We start from the raw sequence: 23,454 nt of genomic DNA, 5'->3' as shown, positions 1-23,454 counted from the left end.
GGTAATCAATATACAATAACGCATAGCACAATGTGGTAGGTTTTGCTTTAACATAGGTTTGGAACTTCGCACAAATTTTGTATGCTGAAATCTGGAAGTCCTATAGAGTATCACTGAATCTTTAATATTTAAGGTTTTCCATTGGAAAAAAAAAACAACTTTGAGTTTCGTTTTCCTCCAAACCCAAAAGTAATAAATCATGTTTTCATTCCAGTACCTAAAGAGGACTTTATTGAATGTAGAACAGTAAATGTGATTTTATTAAGTTATATTACACTACAGTGTTATCTCTGTCAGGTTTTACATCGTGACTGGAGAAACTGTGTCTATTTCTGTAATGGCCATTTTCATACTGTGCTTGAATAAATCCATCTGGGTGACACACCAATCACAGCACAGTTTCAAATAGTGGAATAAAACTAAATTAGTGCACTGTCTGCTGTCATGAGGAAAACCTATTTTAATATCAGAACTATGGCTGGATACTTATTAAACCATGATGACTTACAATATGTAAATTGTTAGTGCAGAGAGAGGTAAAGGAAGAATCCCTCCCATCTATCCAGCTTGCACATCTGGTACTCTGAATTCTTTAATAGAAAATACCTGAATAACAGTATGGCATAAAACCAAGCCATGCACTGTTGCTAGTCACAGTTTTACAGCAAAGTACAATTCTGTCTAGATTAAAAAAAAAAAGCCAAGTCATCACTGTCGGACTGTATAAGTACCACACCGTGGTATCACACACGGATCCAGGCGAAGGGGATCTTTCCATAGCTCTGAGTATCTTCTTCTTAACACAAATACTGCAGGACTGCATTGCCACTTGCATTAGTAGGAGTTTACATTACATTATTATACTGGTGATATTTACTATCGCAAATACGTTTTCTTCAGATACAGCATTCAGACTGTATTTTGCACTGAACAGGAGCTTTGGCAGAGGACTAAAGAAAAGAAGCGGTGAGATTGAAGTGTACATACTAAACTCTTTCGTAACAACAGTGGCAGGATCAGCAACAGAAGCAGCAGGTTTCATTTGCAAAGACATTCAGATAAGTGACTTATGGAAGAGGGAATTTTTCACTGTAAATAATCTACTAGAGTTACATTTCAGCTCACAACTATTGCTTAGTGAGCAGGCTTTTTTTAGGAAGCAACAATTCCAAAGTGAGTCTTCAGTGAAGCCCTTAGCTGATGAAGATGCTATCGTACACTGTGGAGCACTGTACTATCAAAACCTCATTCATAAGCTCACAGGTGGTATGTAAGGAAAAAAGGGAAAACACATGTCATTCCTGATAGGGTGATTCAGAAAGTATATCACTGAATCAAGCCCAAACCCCATACTTTAAAGTACGTTTACTCACTAGCAATTCCTCCTTAGCCTTTAGCATTCAGAATTTCTAATAAGACACTAACTAGATTCCCCTGCAGTAGTTCCTCTCCATTGAGCTTGCTAAAAAAAGCATCACTATAGCCACTTTTGCTCATAGTGTCCTTTCCACTTTACACTTCTCTCCAGCAGCCTGAATTACTCAAATATATACCCTGATTGGCGTCCTACCTTTCTGGAGATACAGCTCCTAGTAAGACAAATCCAGCATTGAATTTTTGCTCTTATCACTCAGCCAAATGAAAAAAACCTGAAAACAAAATTTCCCCTGTAAGCCATTGTTTTCTGAAGGAAAACAGACACACACACACACAGAATTAAAGAGCATAATCAAGGAAGTGTTTTTTGTCAGAAATACATCATTGGGGCCTCTTATAGCTGGCTAGGCAAGCATCACAAGTGGCTTCAAGAGATATGTTGGAAGCAAAATTATTTTTTGTGAGGAGTAACAGATTTAGATTTAGGTTTTTTGTTCATTGTAACTATATAATTTTTTCTTAAATGAAGAATAGTTATCCTTCTTACTCATACCATTTGGATTAGAATGCCTAAACATTTTGTCACTTCAGATATTCATCATATGGATTAAAAAAACTTAAACATGAACATATGAGAAGATTCATATCCTTAGATCACACCATCATGCAAGAGAATAAGCTTTCATAAATTTGCGGGACCTATGCTTCACACAGAATAACTTCAGTAATATTACAAATGTCAAAATAATAAATGTCTCTGTCAGCATGTGTATATACATATATATATCCACTCACATGTATATACTACATACACACAGGTTTCTTGCACATTCCTCCATGAGATGTTCACAAACTTCAGAAGCCAATTCACATTTTAAAGATTTATGAAAACAGGCTTAATCACAGTGACCTAAAGCTCACCTGAGCAGCACTTAAATGAGCAAATTGAAAATTCATTCTTAAAGCACTTCAGCACAATCTCAAAGGTCTCGGGAAAGATCCTTTCACAGGTCTCAAACTCTCCCTTCCAAAAGAACCTGAGCACGTAACGTAGGAAGACTTTGCAACACGTGAAGTCACTCATCAGTGTGGCCCTTAATTTAGTTTCCATACTTTCAGGGTACCTGAAGCAATAACAAAGGCACACACCTTTGGGTGGCACACCACATAAGCATTGTTTCCTTAATGCACTTCCAGTTACAAAGAAGCATTTACAATATAAAGCAGTGAAACCGTACATTCTCCTCTTTCCCTTGACCTTATCCCATCCTCATACTAAAAAAGACTACATATTTTAACCTAACGAAAATACTGATTAGAATTATATATTCATATTACAGGTTGCAGAATTTTCATAGCATCTCTTTACTGAAAATGCAGCCACTTCTAGAGAGGAATCCAGGAGCTGATCAACAACACACAACACTTCTACAGCACAGTTCACAGCAAGAAATTAACACATTAGATATAATTAAAAAAATTTCACCAACTAACTGATGAGACTCTATGTCCTCATCTCTAAAAAACACAAGAGGCTTTAAAAGCATCCCGAGGAAGATAAAAGTCTACTTTGTCGTATGTGGCTCTAAGCCAGCAACTCTACATGACCTCTGTTCAGCCTCCAACAGCATTTACATGCGCCTAAAAATTCTGGTCCACGTTCTGTCCTTGAATGTGCACAAGCAGCTCCCACTGAAGTCAATGGCAGCTGCATCTGTACAGCCGAGGGCAGAATTCAGCCTTATGTACCGCTCATTATCAGAGAGATTGTCAGCTCTTTTGAAAACTCGGCGAGTCTTGAAACCACCCAAGAAAGTGTTCCTCTCCAGAAAGACAGAGACTTCCCCAAAAAGTGCAGAACTCACGTTTTAGTCATTTTAGTGGTGCTTCTGCGAGAGAGAAAATTCCAAAGGAAGGTGCTACGCCCATGCAGTTTGTACTCACAAAATATCATATGCAGTTCTGTACCTTATACATGAATACATATGTAAGCATGGATGTATTTTTCTGAGTGGGCGAGGCTGTACTGTAGATGCAGTCAAAGTCTCAACTTTGGAATTACTGACACTCACCAGCTTCCTCAGACCCTTCACACTTTCAAGCACCATTTCTTACAGGCGATATTAAACTGTGTTCATGTGTAAAAAGAGCAGGTTTTTGCTCTTCTTGTTAAAAATACTAATGAAGAACTAAAGATCTTTCTTCTGGCTTCTCTTTCTCACTGTTATTTATTTCCTGTATTTATTTATTTATTTATTACTTTTATAGCTAAGCCAAATGGGATGATCACCTCTTATGACTCACCCAAGGTCAAACAATTGCAGGGCAAATCAGGTGCAGAAAACAGACACTGTGACACCCTTATGCGAGGGTATTTTAGCCCACAGGAGACAGCAATGTAGAGCTTTATGTGGCGAAGACAGGACGCGCCAATGTTTCCCTCCTTACGCTCCCCTGTCACTAGCCCGTATCTCCTACTTTCGAAGCACCAGGCCATGGTCCCCTCTTCGGGAAGCCCCATACAGTCCTGCTTGTGAACCTGGAGGACAGGCAACCAGAGGCCACTGCAGCCAGAATGGGGGTCCCCTAGCAAAGTCCCATCTTCACCGACACAGAACTCTGCCACTGGGGCTTTGCTCTGCGCACACTCCCCTGGCTCAGCACTGGGGAATGCAGGAAGAAGCATATGATACGTGTCTGCCCTGATGTGACAACTGTTCCCCTGCAAAGCCACCTTTCTCCTGTGTGGAGTAGTGCTGCTGCAGGTGGACACTTTGGAACTCCTTCCAGTACAGTTAAACCGAGATACTCACAGGTACTACTAAATACTGCTGTAGCTTGTAGATGCTGAGTAAGTTTAGGATCATCCCATCACTTCTCTTCAAACGTAAAACATAGGTGACCATAGGGCATATGACATGCAGTTACTGAATGACACTGGAGCTTCATTGAAGTCTGTGGAACTGAAATGATTTATGCTGTCTATGGGTCTGGCTTTCTTTGTGGCAATTAATTTCACTCCTGTTGGAGTAAGTCCAGAGGAGGCCACGAAGACGATCAGAGAGCTGGAGCACCTCTCCTTTGAAGACAGGCTGAGAGAGCTGGGGTTGTGCAGCCTGGAGAAGGCTCCAGAGAGACCTTATAGTAGCCCTCCAGTACCCAAAGGCTACCTACAAGAAAGCTGGAGAGGGACTTTTTACAAGGGCAGGTAATGATAAGACAGGGGGTAATGGCTTTGAAGTGAAAGAGGGAAAATATAAATTAGGTATGAGGCTGAAATTCTTCACCATGATGATGATGAGGCACTGGAACAGGCTGCCCAGAGAACCTGTGGATGCCCCATCCCTGGAAGTGTTCAAGGCCAGGCTGGATGGGGCTTTGAGCAACCTGGTCTAGTGGAAGGTGTCCCTGCCTGTGGCAGGGGGCTGGAACTAGATGATCTTTAAGATTCCTTCCAACCAAAACCATTCTATGATTCTATGAATTATTATAAAATTATGTTCGAGTTGTCAGCATGATGATCACTAATGCTAATAAACTCTACTTCTTAGAACTAAGCAGTGGCCTGTTGTCTGTAAATTAACGTGAGAATGTAGAAAAAATACCCTTTTGGAACATACTGAAAGTTTTAAATTAATTTTAAAGGCTTTCCACTTACACCAGGTAATCAGTATATTTATTTCTCTGTCAGCAGCTCCTTAGGAGGGCTCCATGTTCAATGGAGACCTATTAGAAGGCATGCACCTGATCATCAGCCTCAGAACTACATTTCTCTGACATCTAATTCTCATTACAAAGTTCTCAAAACTCAAACCCAAAGTTTAGATAACTGCAAAAACTGACATCGGACCCAGAGTTTTTGGTGCTCAACATTCATATTTTAAACAGGGTTCTTGAAGGGGTCTGCACAGGTACTTAAACAAGACACAGATTTTCGCATCCTCTCTGTGCTTAAGAGGTCCCATTGTGCACATCTGCCTTACCTACATGACAGGCTGTTTTTCAAATCTAGCCTCGCTGCAGATGCCAGACTTATTCTAAAGAGGCCAAACCTAAGAAATGCAAGTATTGGCCGAGGAGAGCTGAACAGTTAGCACATGCTGACAAAATTCATATCTCGGCAGCATACAGAAATCGTACCGACTCATCTGTATCAATACAGTTAAAGCTACACAGATCCATTCCAGTATGCCCACTCCACTCATCCATTGTTCACCTCCCCACAAGTACAGACATAGCTTTATTCACACGGCCATATTCAAACCAGCATATCATTCCTGCAAGCTCTATACGTACAGTCCTTCGTAGCATTATAGGTATATGTGCCCTGAGTCCATGATGACAGCGCTCTCCTTAAGACTTGTGCTACATAACCCCACCAGTGAGATGTCACATCCTTATCTAGAACTATGATAACAAATGCACGTATGCCCTCAGCATGTCAGAGAACAAGGTTGTGTCATGGGTAAGGAGTCAGAGTGAATTTGTACCTTGGCCACTTCTGTGCCTTCCCCTCAAGTTCTTCTTTGAAAAAAGGGAATTCCTCTTCTGTTCCTTAACAACACCTTTTTCTGGATTTAAGTCTATTGGTCTTCTCCTATCATGCCCCTTCAGTTATTTCTTGAAACAAGGACACACATTTCCAGTAAGGCCAAAGCAGAGAAGAGGCACGTGTGAGCCCAGCACGTACCCCTTGACTTCCCGTTTCGGTGCAGATTCTGCATGGCTATTCTGGGACTCCCAGAGCCGCGCAGCAAAAAAGCATCAAACATTCAGGGGAATCCCCTTCTGTCACTTTTATTATTCTAGCAAAAAATTAGTGATGATGTGTCTTCTTAGACACGGTACTGGGCAGCAGGGTGTTCTTTATTTTAAGTAAAGGCAGGAAATGAGTAATAGATTTCCTCTGCAGTCAAACTGAGGCTTGAGGCTGGCTGGTTGAGGGAGCTTTAGCCTCTCGGCATTTCAGCTTTGTGCTAAATGGGAAACAGTAACAATCCTCCCTACTTTCATCATTTTTGGACATTTCAAGTTCAAAAATAACTACTTGTGAGCCTCATCCTGTACCCCTGTAAGGAATAACCTGATGTTATCAGCTGGGGAAATCGAGGCAAAGAGAGGACTATAGAGTCTACACATGAAGAGGATGGGAAGCCACTGCTCCTTTACATGACACCAACTCATTTTCTCTGTCATTTCCCACTATAATCAAAAACACTTCTGTTCCCCCCAAGGTAGAAATGATGGCATTGCTTTTACATATATATATATATGTGTACATATATATATATGTGTACATATATATATATATATATACACACACCTATCTTTGTTCAGAAGAGGTTCAGATGCCCTTGTGATAAAATCCCCACACAGCCACCAGTGCTTTGTTTACATCAGGCTTCCTCCTACTATTACTCCCACTGATGAAGCTACTCAACTGTTAATAAAGGTTTAGTGGGGGAAGATGTTTTTGCAGGCAAAGCAGCTGTTAGGTCACAACACCCGCTCTTGTTCAAGACTCCTCTTTACCTGGACGAGAGCAGCCCAGTTTCTGTGTGTGTTTAGTCCTCCAGCAATATAACAATGATGGCTTTTCGCCTAGCAGGGCCGCAGAGCCACACCAGCAAAGTTCTCCATGTAGAAAATTAAGTGAAAGGAAATAATTAAAGCTAAAGAAGCCATCAACAAAAACAGACCTCACAACTTAATAATTAATGCACCAAGGAGAAGTCAGGAGAATGAATTTGTGAACAAATCTAGTAAAAAATGAAATTGTTTCAATTTCAGAGGAATTTGAAATATTTACTGAACTAGTATCTTAATTCCATTTGGAAAATGACTAAGTAAAACCAAAATGTAATAAAGTGCTACTGTAGAGCAACAATTAACTTTGATAGTACAGATTTTCTACCATGACTCTACTTAAACGGATACAAACTCCCCAAGAAGACATTCTCCTACACTGAAAGGTGACTTTGATGGCTTTGCAGTTCCTGCCATACACTCCTGCCTTTTTGGGTTCCTTACTGCTTATCTCCACACTACTGTTGACTACCTTTATGACTGGACACCAGACTTACACTTCAGGCAATGAGACTAAGTAATATTATTAATATATTACTTATTTCTAATTTAGGCACTTAAAAAATTCTATGGAATTTATACAAAGTATAGAACTTGGAAAACGTATTAGGCTGATAAACATTTTGATTGACTTCCTCTCAGAAAAGCAGTCTCACTTGCAAACCTTTAGAGTCAAGGTGGCAGTCCCATTACCTATCTTCATTCCATCTTATTCTTCTCTGCTGGCACAACCAAACTGGATCTGGAGGGACTGGATTTGTCCTGTTTCCCTCAGAAGGTCAACTCATGCTGAAGAACAAAGCTCCAACTTCTCCTAAGTGCTCGTCCTGAATCTGCTTTCCTACCACTGACTTCCCTTTCCTCAAACTCAAAACTTTGACACACTTCCAGTATTTCTACTAAACAAGTATCACCCACTTTCAGCTTCTTCCCATCATCAACAAACCCCTGAAACCTCTTAATTAACATAAATCTCCTGCTGACACACAAGCTTCCACATTACCCTCTTGCTGCTATCCCCAAACCCTGGCTTACTCCCAGTATGCCAAATGACACGGTGACTCTTTGTAGGTCACAGGTCCAACTACCCCAACTACTCCACTGTTGAGACTGTTTCATCAGGTTTTTGTCCAGTTCACGGACAATGCCCGTACTCCCATGGTTTTTCTTTTTCTTTAGTCTTCTTGCTGTCTGTGCTTGGTTTTACATACTCAGTCATTCAGATATTTCTGAGAAAAACCTGTTCTTCTCCTGGCAACACTCTGTCTTGTGTCAGCTTTCTTCAGCTTTGACTCCAATGGGATCCTAGGTTGTTCCAGAGGTGGAGCTGCCAACCTGCCTTTTCCTACGGTACTTTAAAGAGACATCCGCTCCACAAATTCATGAACATACACAGACATTTTTTTTTCCTGAATTTTCACCTATAAATCAAATTTCTAAATGTTTATATTGTACTTGTACCTAAGGTTTCTTAATTTATTACTCATGAAGGAAAATTAATTTTAATACACAAGGCTTTACCACTCCTTAAAACTTCCATAAACTTTTCACAAAACAAAAGTAATACTGTTTTTACCTAAGTTACTGCTACCTAGCATTATCATCTAAAATTGAGGGCTTAAAATAACCCAAGTGACCATTAAGAAAAGCAGGAATTGCAGATTTTGAGGTAAAATTACAGAGGTGTAAAGCTAAATTTAATGAAGACATTCAAACGTGTGCTGTATGAAAACCGATTCCTAAGAACAAGAACTCATGACTCTGAGGCCATGAACAGGCTCATGACCATTTATATGCCTTGTGTTGCTCAGGCAAGAACAAATGCACAGAATATCTGACACCCATTCCAATTACACCAGGTAAGAAAATACTCAGTGACATCAGGAGAGTCGTGACCGAATATGTCATTAAAAAACAAAAGAACAACACAGAAGCACTGACCTAATGTGGTAGTGGGGTGCTTGTAAGAGCAATGAAATTTGTTCTCTACCCAGGTAACTGCAACAGACCTTCTTTATAGCTTGGATGCAGTTGGACCATGGACATACTAATCAATAACCACGTGGCCCTCTATGCGTCATGTCAGGGAAAGAAAGAGGGAGACCGGAGGAGAGCGAGAGTGAGGATCATTTTAATTTTCCCTCGTATTTTTTCTTGTAAAAAAAATTTGCATAGCCTTGTCTCTACTTCAAAGAGCTCGTTTGAAAAACCACATCTAAAACCCATTTAAAAAGAAAGTCAGAAATCACCAGCGAAGCAGAAATCCTCAGTCTCACCACCATGTTGGTGTCATTTCCCCGTTTGCACTGCTGACCCAGGCCTTTTCTTTTTCCTTCCCCCTTCTTACAGAGCGCTTGACTGTGGCTGCTTGTCAAACATATCCTCAAGGCTCCCAGTGTTCTATAAGATGAACAATCCAAAGAGAGAGATCACCAAAGCCTACCTCAGGGATTCTGGGACAGCCAGTAAGATGAGTACCCCATTTTAACTGATTACTTTTGAGTAAAAAATTTTAAAAAGAGGGAGGGAGAAGACTGAGGACCACCGGAAGGAATTTTCAGTTTCCAGTAGTCTTGCCTACTAAATAAATGGAAGCTGGGCTCCCTAACCTGGGAACCAGGCACACACAGTTGTGAGGTCTGAAGAAAAATCACTCAACAAGAGCTTTCAAGGGTAAATTCCCTCCTGAGGCTAAAGACCAGCATAAAAAAAAAAAAAAAGCACATGCAACTTTTGTTATTTTTTTATCACAGGTGTAGCAAGACTCAGTCTTTTCTTGAGCCCTTAGTTTCTGGAGTCACCTGATTGCACAGAAGTATCAGTTTCCACTAAAAGAAAAAAAAAATGCTGATGACTTGTGTTTGCAGGATTACGTTTTTAACATTCACATGAAATGGAAGCAATAGAGGCCTCATGTTGTCCCTTCAGCAGTACAACAACCTCAAAATTTAGGTACTACTAAGGTCTTGTTTTTCAAAACTACTTTAAGTTGTACTAACTTCTACGTTGTTGTGGTTTTATTTTTTCGCTAGTTACAGAAACATTAGTAATTCCTAAAAATAGGCATCCTATCCTCCCTTCCAAATGCAAAAATATACGGCATTTTTCAGGAAAATGGAGAATTATTCACTAAAATAAAGGTGGAGTGTCCTATTTTTGTCTTTTTTAGTCAGTTTGTTGGGTTTTTTTCTCTCTAGACTCCCCTTTTCATGTTTGTATCTCTAATCTTCATTTGCTCCTATTTTTTACTCTGGGGAGTAACTGTCACCATGACTCACATTGTCCAACTCTTTTCAGTTTTCGCTCATTTTCTGTTCTTTCATTCCTTGCTTCCTTCCACATCAAGCTCCTTCTACCCAGCTCAGCTTTGCCCTAACAAAACTGCCGCAGAGCAGCACACTTCTCCAGCTCTATTTGAGTCTCACTTCAAATATCATAAAAGGGCATAAACATATAGCTGGGGAAAAAAAATAGACTATTACAGCTGATTAAGAAAAAAAAATTGGTTGACTAATTTATGTATTAAATAAACTCAGAATCAGTTGGCAGTCTAATGCAAAAAGAAGAAACAAACATTTCTGGAGATGTAAAAGGGCTATTTAAACTTAAAATATTGCAATTTTTCATTTCCAGAGGCTCGGCTTAAAAAATCTTTACTCAAACACACCCTCAGTAACATTCCAAAGGATTTATTATCATAAACACAAAAGAAAGCTTTCATTTTTGGTTCTGTAAAATAACTTCCGTTCAGCTGAAACAAAAGATCTTTACCCCACCTCCAAAAAAAAAACTCCAAAACCAAAACACCACAACAAACCTTCTCCAAAATGTCTTTATTTGATGTGAAATAACTGTAGATCTCAAATCAATCAGCAAACTGAAAAATCTGCTTTTGTGTAAAGTGTTCTGGATCCCGCTGGGAAGAAGAGCACTGTGTCAGCCCTAGAAATAATTAACTAACATTTAAGGAATGCCAAATGAGCCTCCACATTATGTGTTGAATCTTCCTACCTTCCAAACTTTATTATTTTTAAGGGAACTGTATCTGTGATTCCCGTGGATGGCAAATCACCCTCCTTTTTCTAAATATTTCCTTGCCACTGTGCCCTCCCTTGATCTACCACCTTCCCACCACCTAAACTCTCTCCCTTCTTCCAGGCATTAATTGCTTGTGTGACAGTGACATCTTTTCTGTCATCCCCTTGACAAAACTTTACCCAGCTCTCTGGAGCAAGCTTTGTAAGAACCCAGCCTGGAAACTTCAACTGAAATAAAAATGAGCACAGAGGAAGAGTGCCCGCCTTTCTTTTCCTTGAACAGAAGTCAACATACCTCCTACCTTTACTGGTGTAAATTGAAATAATTTCACCTTTAAATTCCAGTTTTGTTTCTCACTTTACATGCTACCAAAGCTCAGTCAAACAGAAGGTATATACTTACCAGCACCAGCTCATAGTTATTTGTCCCTTTGACTCCCTTTCCTTGCTCTGGTGATGCTCATTAACTATCCCCTCCTTCCCTCACAGATACCCTTCACCCAGCCCACTTCGAGCAGACGAGTACAAAATGCTGCCCCTGAACAAAAAGAAATTTACTGTATAGCCAGTAACGATCAGTGAATATTACTAATCCCACACAGGGCAAAGAAATCTCTGTTATGAAATCAAAGCATGGAAGTGCAGCCCTTTGTATAAAAGGCAGAAGGAAAGGTAACATTTCTAATTGAAAATTAAAGCAAGAAGCACGATACTAGCAAAGTATATTTATTGTGTTAACGTACCATTTGTCTTCTGGGCAAGTTACTAAAGGTCATTTGTTCTTCATGGCAAGTGTTGAAAATAGTTTACGTTGTGGGTCTAACTTAAAGGAACAATGTCAAAACCCTCAGGCCCAAAATGACCTTTTTATGCCAACACAGAGATCTAAATCTCTTACTGAGGATAGTGGTGATGTCTGCATTTCACTCTCCCCCCTCCCTCCTCCTGCTAACCCTTCCTCCCTTCCACATGAAATACCTCACCACAGAAGACAGCACAGACAGCGAAGTTAACGTGCCCACTCCACACCTCGTGATGCTCATCCCTCGCGCTGCCCATCCTGCCAGACACCCAAGACAAGCACCTTGCTGGTATGACTGGTTCCCAAACCACCCTCCAAGTGAAAGGTGCACCTTTCAAACCTACCCTCGCCTCACAAAAGAAAAGGAGCACCCACTGCCATGTGCTCTAGAAGGTAGGACATGCTGATATGGTCAGTTCTTGTTTCAAAAACCTATGACAATGCTGTTTTCCTGCCTAAACAGAGCCTCCTGGGGTCTCATCCAGCTGCTTGTCTCAGAAGGGCCTGGTTGTAAGTGGGGGAGCATCATTGTTGCTAAGGCGCTGCCGATGAAATAGAAAAAGTAAATGCACGTGTGTATGATAAGCCACACAGAGAGGGAGACAGATATTTAGATGGATTTCAATATGGAGTTCAAGGCTCTGAATGGTTGCAGACTGGCAAAACACCTGGAGCCTCATGTAATAATTTAAAACACAGCCCATCTTCACTAGTGCACAGATGCTCTTAAGTGCCAGTGATCAATGTGGTGGCCTCGTCCTCCTTGCTGTTGTCACATTAACCTCAAGCCTCTTCAGTCTGAGCACACTGTGAGCTCCTGCAGATGTTGGACACAAAAAGACACTAAACAGCACTTCAGAAGCAGGAAATATGATACACGCTTCGTGGAACTGTAAACACCTTTTCGCTTCCAAGGAGACAATCCTGCTGCGCTGGGTGAGGCTGCGCCCCTGCTGCCTGCATTGCTGCCGCTCTCCTCTGCTTTCTGTCTCCACAGCTGTCACTCCCGTGCTTCTGAGACACACCTGAGATTTCTGACGTACGATACATCACACACATGAGACACATGACAGTACAGGCAACATGTCGTGTGCTCCTACCCCACGCATCCCCCACAGGGCTCCATGTAGAAGATAAGCCTTTTCCAGGCTGAATCCTGCAAGTTGAACGCTTCCCTGAGAACTAACGCTGAGCAGGCTCAGCATAACCTTTCAGGAGGCACTCAGCACTTTGCAGGATTTAAATGCAAAAGCCTCAAAAAGGCAAAGCTCATTTTCCTGAATTCCCAGCTCTGGCTGCCATTTGTGACAGACTTCACACATTTATGTGCTGCCCTGTCACACTTGGGTGGCAAAAAAATGGCAAAGTATAGATGCCGTGACAAGTAGATGAGACATGTTTTTCCTCTTTAGTGTTCCTAAGCTCAGATTTCCCTTCAACACATAGAGGAGCAGAAAAAACCCTTGGGGCAGACAGAAACAGTTTAAGATTTTAGTTACTTGGTAATTGTTAAAAGGATTTTAAAAAAATAAAAATGAAACCATTATGAAATATAGAGCAACCTTGGCCTTTCTTAAATTCTAAGTGAGGACTTTCATATGTGTACACTAATGTAATAAATAAAAATATGCACAGGCACACATTCTAGTACATATTTTTATACACAGATCTTATGTGTGAATTTCCACATTAGACGCTTTAACTACACTAAAGAATTTCCTGGATGCCTTTTTTCTTTTTCAGTTGGTTGGAAATATTTGTAAAGAAAAATATAGTAACAATATAGAGAAGATTATGATTCCTACCAAATTTAGTATTTATTTCCCTTAATGTAAGGATCCAAGAGTAAAACAGTTATGTGTCTATCTAATACATCCTCCTGGAAGGTGATGGGAAATCCAACTATATTTAAAATTAGCCATACACTTAAAAAAAAAAAAAGGTGCTACGGTTGAGGGCGGGAGATTTAAGCAACATACCATATCTACCTCAAGTCCTATATAATTGTGATTCCCACTTTGATTTTGCATTTGGTGGCAAGTATTAATATTACAAGAGAAGTATTCAGCTCACAGATGGAAAATTTCCCAGGGCCCCCACAAAACCTCTACAAGAGCGGGCATTATCAGACTTTTCAGGGTTCATTGGCTGGCTCACAAATCTATGAAATACTGTCCTGTAAAATACATATAAATAAATAAACCTACAATTAGATTTATCCACCCACACACTGTTTGTTTCCTTTTTGCAATGACTATCTGCACTTTTATTAGTCAAAAACAAGTGTTTAAAGTCACAACAAGATTTAAAGTCAGAGTTACCACTTGGGTGGTAGCCCCTTGACTGAGACATGTCACAGGATTTCCTTTAATGGAAAACTTACAGACTTTACTAAATTCTGTCCTACACAGCTGTAGAAAACACCAAGTATCTAATATTAACTCCGACCTTAATCAAGCTTCAGTATGGAAATTTTATTTCACCTTAATCTCCTGTGCCTGTTTCAAAGCTGAATGTCCAAGTCAAATTGAAGAGCTGAAAATAGGTTATTTTAAATTGTGAGATATTAAATATTCTAGCTAAAATCCTGGGCCCTTTGAATTTCACAGCAAATATCCCATTCACTTCAGTACTGCCAAGATTTTTACCATGGAGAGTAGCCTAGAATTCGGTTTGTAAAGGTGAAGGAATAAAGAGTCTGAATCAACTCCCACTGAAGCCCATGGACAGACTCCTATTCATAGCAGTGGAGCAGATCAGACTCCAAGCCCGTCTTGGCAGAGCTGGGAGCCATAGCCCCACAGATAGTGAAAGAATTGTTGTAAATGCCAGACAGAATTAGGAAGTACAAGAACACTCAGTACTTTATACGGTGTTTTACAAGAAGTTCAAAGCTCTAAACTGAACATAAAGTTAAACAAACTGCAATTAGATTAAGAATCAGTCATTTCAATGTATTAAAAACCCAAGCTAAGTTTTCCTGTAATGCTTGAGGTAGGCAGAGCAGAATAACAATTTACTTAAATGTAAAAGTAAACCTGTGAGAGAGACGAAGACAGAAAACAGAATAATCTTGGCAAAAGAAAAACCCAAGCCGTAAATTACAGGAGTAACGCTAGCTTTCAGTGATGGCTCTACAATTTCATCTATGTTTTTGGATCCACACTGTAGTGAATCATGCTGGACTGAAATATGAAGAATAGTCATAACTGGATTAGAAAGCATGATACACAATTGATGTTGCAATGAAAAATTTTTGTGACATGAAATGAGGTTTCCAATTTTGGCCTATTAATTTAATCTAAAACACAGAAACAGCTATCAAGGATATTTCACGTAGGTTGGCTTTGCTTTGCAAGAATTCTCCTGTGGCAAAATATACTCTCCTGTTGCGCTATTTTGCGGGACCTGCCCTTCTGTGATACTGTCGAGGACTGCATTCAAACCTGACCAAGCTTGGAATGTGTTTATTGCTTTTTTTATCCTACTCTCTGCAACAAGTTAAATGCTTTGAAACAATGCGTTATATACAGCTATGGCTCCACTACACAGTTGACACATGATAGTAATGAAAGGAAAGGAAAAAAGACAAGAGGAAGGAGGTTGGATTGAAGAAAGGCAGAGAGGCAAAACATTATGTGTACAAAGTCTATAATTTGTACCTTATCAGGAAACACAAGATCCCTATGAAAATCTAACCTGTATGTGCAACGAATACTTTTTCCAAACACAGAATCATACAATCACTTTGGTTGGAAAATACCTTAAAGAACATGCTGCAAACAGCAAGTAAACTCTTCCAGCTGGGATTAGTGCACTGGTTAAAGACCACGGAGGGACCATAAACTCAAAGCAGCCCACAGGACAGGGAAAGCAGAGACACCACTTGCTTCGTCTCCACTGAACAGCAGTCCGATCCCTGCAGAGCCCTCTGCAGAAAGAGCGGTGAAAGGCGATCCTGTGTGATGTGAAAGCACAGCAAAGGTGTAATACAAGAGAATTTTTCAGGGCTAGCAGTACAGACGTGGGTTAGGCTGCAGGTCCTCACGACACCTTGGGTACTATTGCAACAAAAGAGATGGCTGTGAATACAATCTAGAGATGTACTTGATTGTTCCAGCCTTTTTGCTGGTTTCCAGTTTTGTAATCGAATCACCCATTGCTCGGGTAGATTAAAAGGACCCGTTATTCCTGTTAAGCTCATCTAGAATTTAAACATGTGTTGATTAACCTGATAATTTGGATGCTTTCACTTTCCTTAAAGGGAAGAAGTACATACAGAAGCACCACTGCAGACAAAACTTTTGAGAGGCTGAAGCACATGGCAAGAGTAGAATCCCAGGAACACGGTACATCACCCACTCAGCTGAGAAATTCAGACAAATGCCCAGCGCTATCAAGTACCACAACACGTAAAGCTTCCTCTGGCTCGCTTTCATTAGCAGCTCTGGCTAAAGCAAGGGACGACTTTGTACCGTGATTCTCCACGTTGACTCCCTAAGGGACAAAGGACACAAGCCCAGTTTCCCATAAGGAGAAGATAACACACTCTGGTACCCAGACTGAGATAGATGTAGGCAGCCAAGAATCCCATCTGAAGAATCCACTGAAGGACAAAAAATGAAACATGTAGAACTCCATAAAAGGAATGTACCACGCTAACAAAGTCAACCAGAAAGGGCATAGGGGAAATTTAGACAGCTAAGAAGGAATCTGAAAAGTACATGTTTGGAGAGTTTAAAAAAGGAAAGAAAAAGGATACGCAAGTCTTCAATTAGATTTAAAAACAGAAAACATTTCTTTTTCCCAGCGATAAAAGAACTTTCAAGAAACATGCTAATCTAACAATTCTTAATTTAAAAAAAAAAAAAAAGGCAAGAGGAAAAAGGTAAACTTTATTCAAAATGTAAGCAAGATTTTCAAGTACAATTATTTGAAATTCCAACCTCTGGACGTGAAAGATCGTCCAAATGCCTTTTACGTTCATTTTTCCAGAACACTGATAGCCAGCAAAGGCAAGGAAAGGTATTCTCTCATCTGCTAAGTGCACTTGGCAAAAACAAATAAGACACATAAAAGAAAACAGAAAACTCCTCCCTGTGCATAATGGAAGAGGAAATGGAACAGAATAAATAGGCTGTTTATTTGGCGACCTGCATCTTTTGAGCAGCAATCTGGCAGCTGTTGTACTCACTGCTTAGACTTGAGACTAACCTCTACTGTGGCAGTGGTGGATTGCATATGGAGCTCACCATTAGACTTCTTGGCTCAGGACTGCCAGGCATTCAGCCTGTGGCACAGTTCATCTGCCTCTAAGGTAAACGAGAGCTTTAGTATTTAATTCCACAACAGCAGAGAGAATCCATGAGCACTTTTAAATCACCACTTCCTACTACAAAATAAGACCAGAAACAGCCTCTGATAACTGCTCAAAAAAAATTACAGAAAAAAGATGTCTGCATAAAACTACCCTGAGGGATGAGTTTGGGGTTCAGACTATTTCTTTGCTGAAATGGATGTCCAGTCTGTCTCTGGGAGGACATTTCTACAGACCTTCCAGGCTTCCAGCACTATGTACAGTGGGATCTTACTATCAGACATTGCTGAGAGAAATGAAAAAATATGAAAAGCAATAGAGAGGAAATAAATGTGAGTTATGCGGGCTTTCCCCACATGTAGTCACTACACAGTATTTGGGTTTCAAGCAGACCAAATTACTGGCTCTCTGGACATACTGACTGAGCATCTGCTGAACAACCAATGAGATGTCTGGAAGAAGAAAGATTTATCTGCATGACGTTGATTTTAAATTGTACTGGCCAACTTTGCTGCTCTTGCATTTGGGAAGGGCAAAGGGAAGAGAAGGATTGTGTTTTACTTGAGCACCCCATCATACAGAATTGTTTTCTCAGGTCAAAACCAAAAGGAAATAAGGTTGGATTCCAGCATCAATACCCACTATGTATCTCTTTAAAACATATGTATTTTCTCTTATCAGTCCTATCTACAAAACATACTTTTGCAATAACTAATGACAGCAGAATGTCTTTTTAATTCATTAGGGGTAAGAAAGTAAATTATAGGATGATGTTATCAAAAGCAGTCACAGCTGATTTACTTTTGCTGGCATGGAAGTCAATGGAGATTTCAACACTGACTGCAGACAGAGTGGAATTCAATTAACAGTGAGGACTTTTGAACAGTACATTAAATACATTCAATAGCACCCACCCTCCTTTGTCAGCAGTCCTAGAGCAGTTAGCGGAGCTAACAGCAGAATATGGTGCTACTCAGTCGCTATTTTGGTAGCACAGCCTGGGGCTGAGTAAATAATACTAAACAATAATTCATGGTTAAGAATTCATTATATAGAAGGCTCCAAATAAAAAAAAAAGGAAAAAGAAAGAAGGCTGTAAAACACAGCCATTTACAGCTGCGCATCATTAAAATGACACCTAGTAAAACTCCGTGAGTTAAAGCAAATAATAATAATAATCCGAATTAAACTAAATGAAATTTGTCAAATGGAAAGAAAACAAATCCAAAGCCTTGACAGCAACATAAAACCAGAATTCTGCCCACTCCCTTCGTAATGGCTTTTCTATTGAGCTTCATTCCGGCCTTTTATTACTTTCCCAACATTGAAGAATATTGCTTTTCAAAATTCTTCATGGCTTTGCAAGCCCTGCCATTATTCCCTCTCCTATTGTTAAGTGCTGTTAGCCACTGTTGTTCCAAGGTGTACAGTAGTGTTGTACTTTAAAAACAAGGCAGGAACATGAGTACTTTTTGAGGAGGAAAAAAAAAAAAAGAAATGTTTCCCACTCTTCCTTCTACAGTGACCAAACCCCCACTTTGGTATAAAATTCAATAATAAAGTAACTAAATGAATAAATAATAGTTTAATAAATATGCTGGGAGATTGAAAAGCATGAAATCAATTTCCTGCTGAAAGGGAGAGAAAAATAGACACTTTCATACGACTTGATTGAACTTAAATAGGCATTATCCTGATCCTGCAATTGTTCCATGCTCAGAACATCTATTGAATTCAATGGGAGCTCCAAAACCAGATCAATTAGAGGATCAGAGTTGTTTGGGAAAGGCCTGCCCATCACTTTGAGAAAACAAAACAGACAGACATTGATAAAGAATGTAAGCCCATAACTAGTCTACAAGATTAAACAAACGAGGCTATGCAAATCCTACAGCCCATAAAGCGGCACACAGGCACGCACAATCCTAATGATGCCTCTTAAAACCAGGTCTTGCTCACAGTGAAGAAGGGCTTTGCCACTAACTTCAATGCAAGTATGACCAGGCTACAGCAGGAAAAATCAAAGTACTGACAGTAAGTTAGGGATACCAATTTAATTTGCACTATATGTTTAAAAGTTACTGGATCAGCATATGGCCCAGCAGCTCTTTGCACCAGCAGAAGGTCTGTCGGAGCACAATTTTGCCCTTAAGCGGAGGCGAAACTCTGGCTCCTGTCCAGAGCAGCTAAGACCAACACACAAACAAAGTCTGCTTCCAGGCTTGCAGCTGGATGCTGGTGGACAAACCCCTGTGCTGACGTGGAACCCTGGTGATTTCAGTCCTGCAAAAGCACAGAGACCTGACTGCAAGATTTGGACCCTTAATTCCTAAGAAATACTGTAAGAGCTATTTTTAAATGAGGACCATAAAGGAGAATTCATAAAAATACTTAGTTCCACACTTTTTTTTATTCTGTTATTTACAAATGACATCTAAACACAAAATCCTTAATCCCTTATCAGTATTTCCAGGCTGCACAGTCAGTTTTGTGGATCAGTTTTACACAGTAGGAGAATCTCAAAGTCTCACCTAGTTTTTGTTCAGGTCTCAGAGGAACAGTACTCATACCTGAACATAATTCAGTACAACAGTAAGCAGCCTGAAATAGCACATTCAGTCTGTAATCCATTTAATGGGCTCTAATTTAAGCAGCCAGGGTCTAGATTTGCTTTACAATGGTGGCTGGTTCTGCAAACATAAGCCTAATATCAAAAGATAACAGTGATATTTAGCATATTGGAATTTTTTTTTTTAAATGGCAGTACAAGTCACCAAGTAGTTCAAAGCTATTTCGGCTCCAAGTGGCAAATTCTCACCATGAAGAGGAGCATCAGCAGTTCAGCTACACTCCCCAGTTCTCACAACCATGTAAAATAGATTTCAAAAGAACTTCAAGGGGTTGTACAAAGAGTCACACACCGTCTGAAAACAAAGGGCCACACATTACCTTCTCTGGCGACAGTCAGAAACATATACCCAGTGAGGAACTATAGGAGAGACTCTGATACAGAGCGATTCTTCCTGTGGCATATCTTCCCAATTCCTTGCAACCTAGAGCTCATAGACTTCCCAAGTACCCCAAGAGAAAGCCTCCACGGTGTATCTACATCTTTGTATTGAACAGCCCCAAGGGATTTTTCTTCCATCCACTTGTCCAATTGCTTTCCAACACAGTTCTACTTTAGACCACCCACAACCTCCTGTGGCAAAGAGTTGTATCAAAAAATACCAGTCCATACCCAACCCCAAAGTGGATCCAACTATACCTGTGCCATTTAAGACAGAATAATCCCCCACAATGGGGTTCCCCTGATGTCTTTGCATTCACAGCTCCTGATGGGCAAAGTCGAACACCAACACTAGTGACAGTCTCAGTACATTCCCCATACATCACTAAGCTGCAGTGAGGGCAGCGGCATAGCACACATGGAGCCAGAACAGCTGCTTTCTCCAAGAAGCAAATTCTACAAGCAGAATCCATGTTTTTACCCAACTGACTGCCAAACAGAAAACTCCCTCCTCCAGCTACTTGAGACATTGCAGTCAGAAAACAAACAAACAACCAACAACAACAACAACAATCCACCCAGAAGTATTTAAAAGAGATGCTGCAGCTTCACAATCACTTTCATAGGGTCACAGAAAAATTGAGGTTCAGAGGGACCTCAGCAGGCCTCTGGTCTAACCTCTTGCTCAAAGCAGGGTCAGCTGTGATCAAAGCAGGGTCAGCCAGGAGCCAATGCAAAAGCAAGCATCTGCTAAAGAAAGTTTTCTGTTTCTCTCTTTGTCCCTCAGCCCAGTGCTCCTACAAGATCATTAGGACGGCTGATGATGCTTATGTGACTGGGTGTGTCACTAAAAAACTAATTAAACATTAGTTGGCAGCCAGATCAGTTCCTTGCTTTGGCTCCCCACACAACTTCCAAGCACTAGAAAGAATGTGTGACTGCCCTGCACTGTGACATCCCATTCTGGTGCCACTTTAAAGTGGTTATACAGGTACACTTTGAGTCATTCACTTTTAGTCCATTGATTCTAACACAGATTAGTAGCTAGCAAGAGATGTTATGACCTTCATTACTTTGTAGAAACCTTACAGCTTCCAAGTAAAAACTGAGACCCCTGGACAACAAATTCAAGCCTATTGAGAACCACTTGCTTTTCCCAGCTACCATTCACAGACACTTTGAAGTCGTCCACAGGCATTCAGCATTCATTGAAAAGGCTGGAAAAAGGACTCCTGTTACAAGTTTGTAGCTTGCCGAAATAAAAGAATTAGAAGAACTTCCCATCAAATCCTCTATGGACTGAGCCCCCTATTTTAAGAACAATGTTTGCCAGTAGTGCTAATTCTGATTGTTCTGTCTTAAAACAGACAAACTAGAAACAATCTCTTTCCTCTTTCTCCCATAATCAGAAGTGTGGGATACCTTTACATGTCATCCTGAAAAAACATACTGTGTGGTTCATAGAGGGCATTAATGCAAAATGGTAAATGGTGTGGAGATCATTTGCTCACATTTACCTCTTTCCTTAACGCAAGACACACAGTTAAATGGCATACAATATATTTAAAATTAAAACACTTTTTCAAGAAATATAAAAAGATCCAGGCACTCTGCAACATATAATTAACTTGAGAAACTAGCTAAAAGAGCTTGGCAGGGCTCGAAAATATTAATGCATGTGTGGCTGAAAACACTCACATTTGAATTCAAAATAAAGTCTCCGCCTACAAGTAAGTTAGACTGTACCTTTCAGCTGTGGAGTCTCTACCCGACCAAGTCGCTCCAGCAGAGCCTGGTACCACTCCCCATCAGCCACAGAGGGCTTGTGAGACCAGAGGCAGGAAGCCCTTGGCCCCCGAGTCCCCACAGCAAGCAGGGAGTGAGTATGCCAGTGCGTCTCTGGCAACTGGGGAGCTCTGCTTCAGGGTGCCCGCCTGAGGTGTGTGTGATGGAGCTCAAACGGCCAGGCTGTGTGGAGATAATCAGTACAATCGTACAACTTCGCACTTAGTGATCAATGACAGAACCCGAGGGAATGGCAGGAAGATGTGCCAGGGGAGGTTTAGGTGGGACATTAGGAAAAAGTTCTTCCCCCAGCGGGTGGTGCAGCACTGGAACAGGCTCCCCAGGGAGGTGTCACGGCCCCAAGCCTGACAGTGTTCAAGAAGAGACTGGACAAGGCCCTCAGACACATGGTGTGAACTGTGGGGTTGTCCTGTGCAGGGATATGAATTGGACTTGATGATCCAGGCTCTTCTCAGTGACAACCAATGGTAGGACAAGGGGTAATGGGTTCAAACTGGAACACAAGAGGTTCCACTTAAAATTGAGAAGAAACTTCTTCTCAGTAAGGGTGCCAGAGCACTGGAACAGGCTGTCCAGGGGGGTTGTGGAGTCTCCTACTCTGGAGACATTCAAAACCCACCTGGACATGTTCCTGTGTAACCTCATCTAGGTGTTCCTGCTCCGGCAGGGGGATTGGACTAGATGATCTTCTGAGGTCCCTTCCAATGCCAAACATTCTGTGATTCTGTGATCCTTCTGGGTCCCTTCCAGCTCAGGACATTCTATGATTCTGTCTGGTGCCTAATCCTCAGCGGTGCTTGGCATGACTGATGACCCAAGCAACATAATTTAACTTCAAAATAGGATCTAACTTCAAAGCTGGGCTTGTTTTCAGCATAGGGTTGAGCCACAAGCTCTCCATAGGTCCCTAAAATATTCTGTTATTCTATGAGCATCAAGAAGTCAACAAAAAGTGGATTATTAAAACCAAGAAACATAATGCACTGTATATGCTAATGCAGGGTAACAGAGGATTAATGACAGAAGTGCTTGTGACCCACTATTCTATTTGCACCAAAATACTTCCAGAAGAGGTATAATCCTAGGGAAAGTTCACAAGTGTTCACAGATAAGTTACAGAGACATAACGCAGGAGGGAAAACAAGAGATCCCATAAACCAGCTCTGTAATTCTTAAAATCAAGTAACATTCATTAAGAAGTAAAAAATAATAACCTTTATTTTTTAAAAAAGCATATTGTTTAAAAAAGCAACTCTTTTCTATGCTACCAGACACAGAGCAATGGAAGAATAAAAATTAATCTAAAAAATATGCACACAGTTTCAAAAGGGAGCAGCTTCTCTTCTCCCCTCTCCCATCATCACTGCTTAATGGTGTGAATGTGGTTTCCAATACAAAAAGAGAAGAACAAAATCCCTTCCAAAAACACAGTTGGGGTTTCATTTCTCTGAGTTTGTATCCACCTTGATGAGTGGATTACAAACCCAGGCAAACTGAGCCTAAGGCTAATCAAAATGCA

At 40.6% G+C, this 23,454-nt stretch overlaps 1 protein-coding gene across 32 annotated transcripts in view; it reads right to left on the bottom strand.

Moving 5' to 3' along the window:
* The window catches only part of SOX5 (SRY-box transcription factor 5), a 732,238-nt gene that overhangs the window by 603,270 nt on the left and 105,514 nt on the right, over window positions 1-23,454 (bottom strand). For 2 of the 32 annotated variants that reach the window (XM_065031333.1, XM_065031433.1), the window contains exon 2: window positions 1,571-1,649. The exons of the other annotated variants lie outside the window; for them this stretch is intronic. The gene's annotated coding sequence lies outside the window, so the exon portion shown is untranslated. The remainder of the gene's footprint in view (window positions 1-1,570; window positions 1,650-23,454) is intronic. 32 annotated transcript variants of the gene reach the window in all.

This window comes from Columba livia, chromosome 1 (assembly GCF_036013475.1).
Source record: "Columba livia isolate bColLiv1 breed racing homer chromosome 1, bColLiv1.pat.W.v2, whole genome shotgun sequence".
NCBI classification, from domain to species: Eukaryota; Metazoa; Chordata; class Aves; order Columbiformes; family Columbidae; genus Columba; species Columba livia.
Note: the sequence above shows the minus strand (reverse complement) of the source record. Positions and strands in the feature narration are given on the sequence as shown.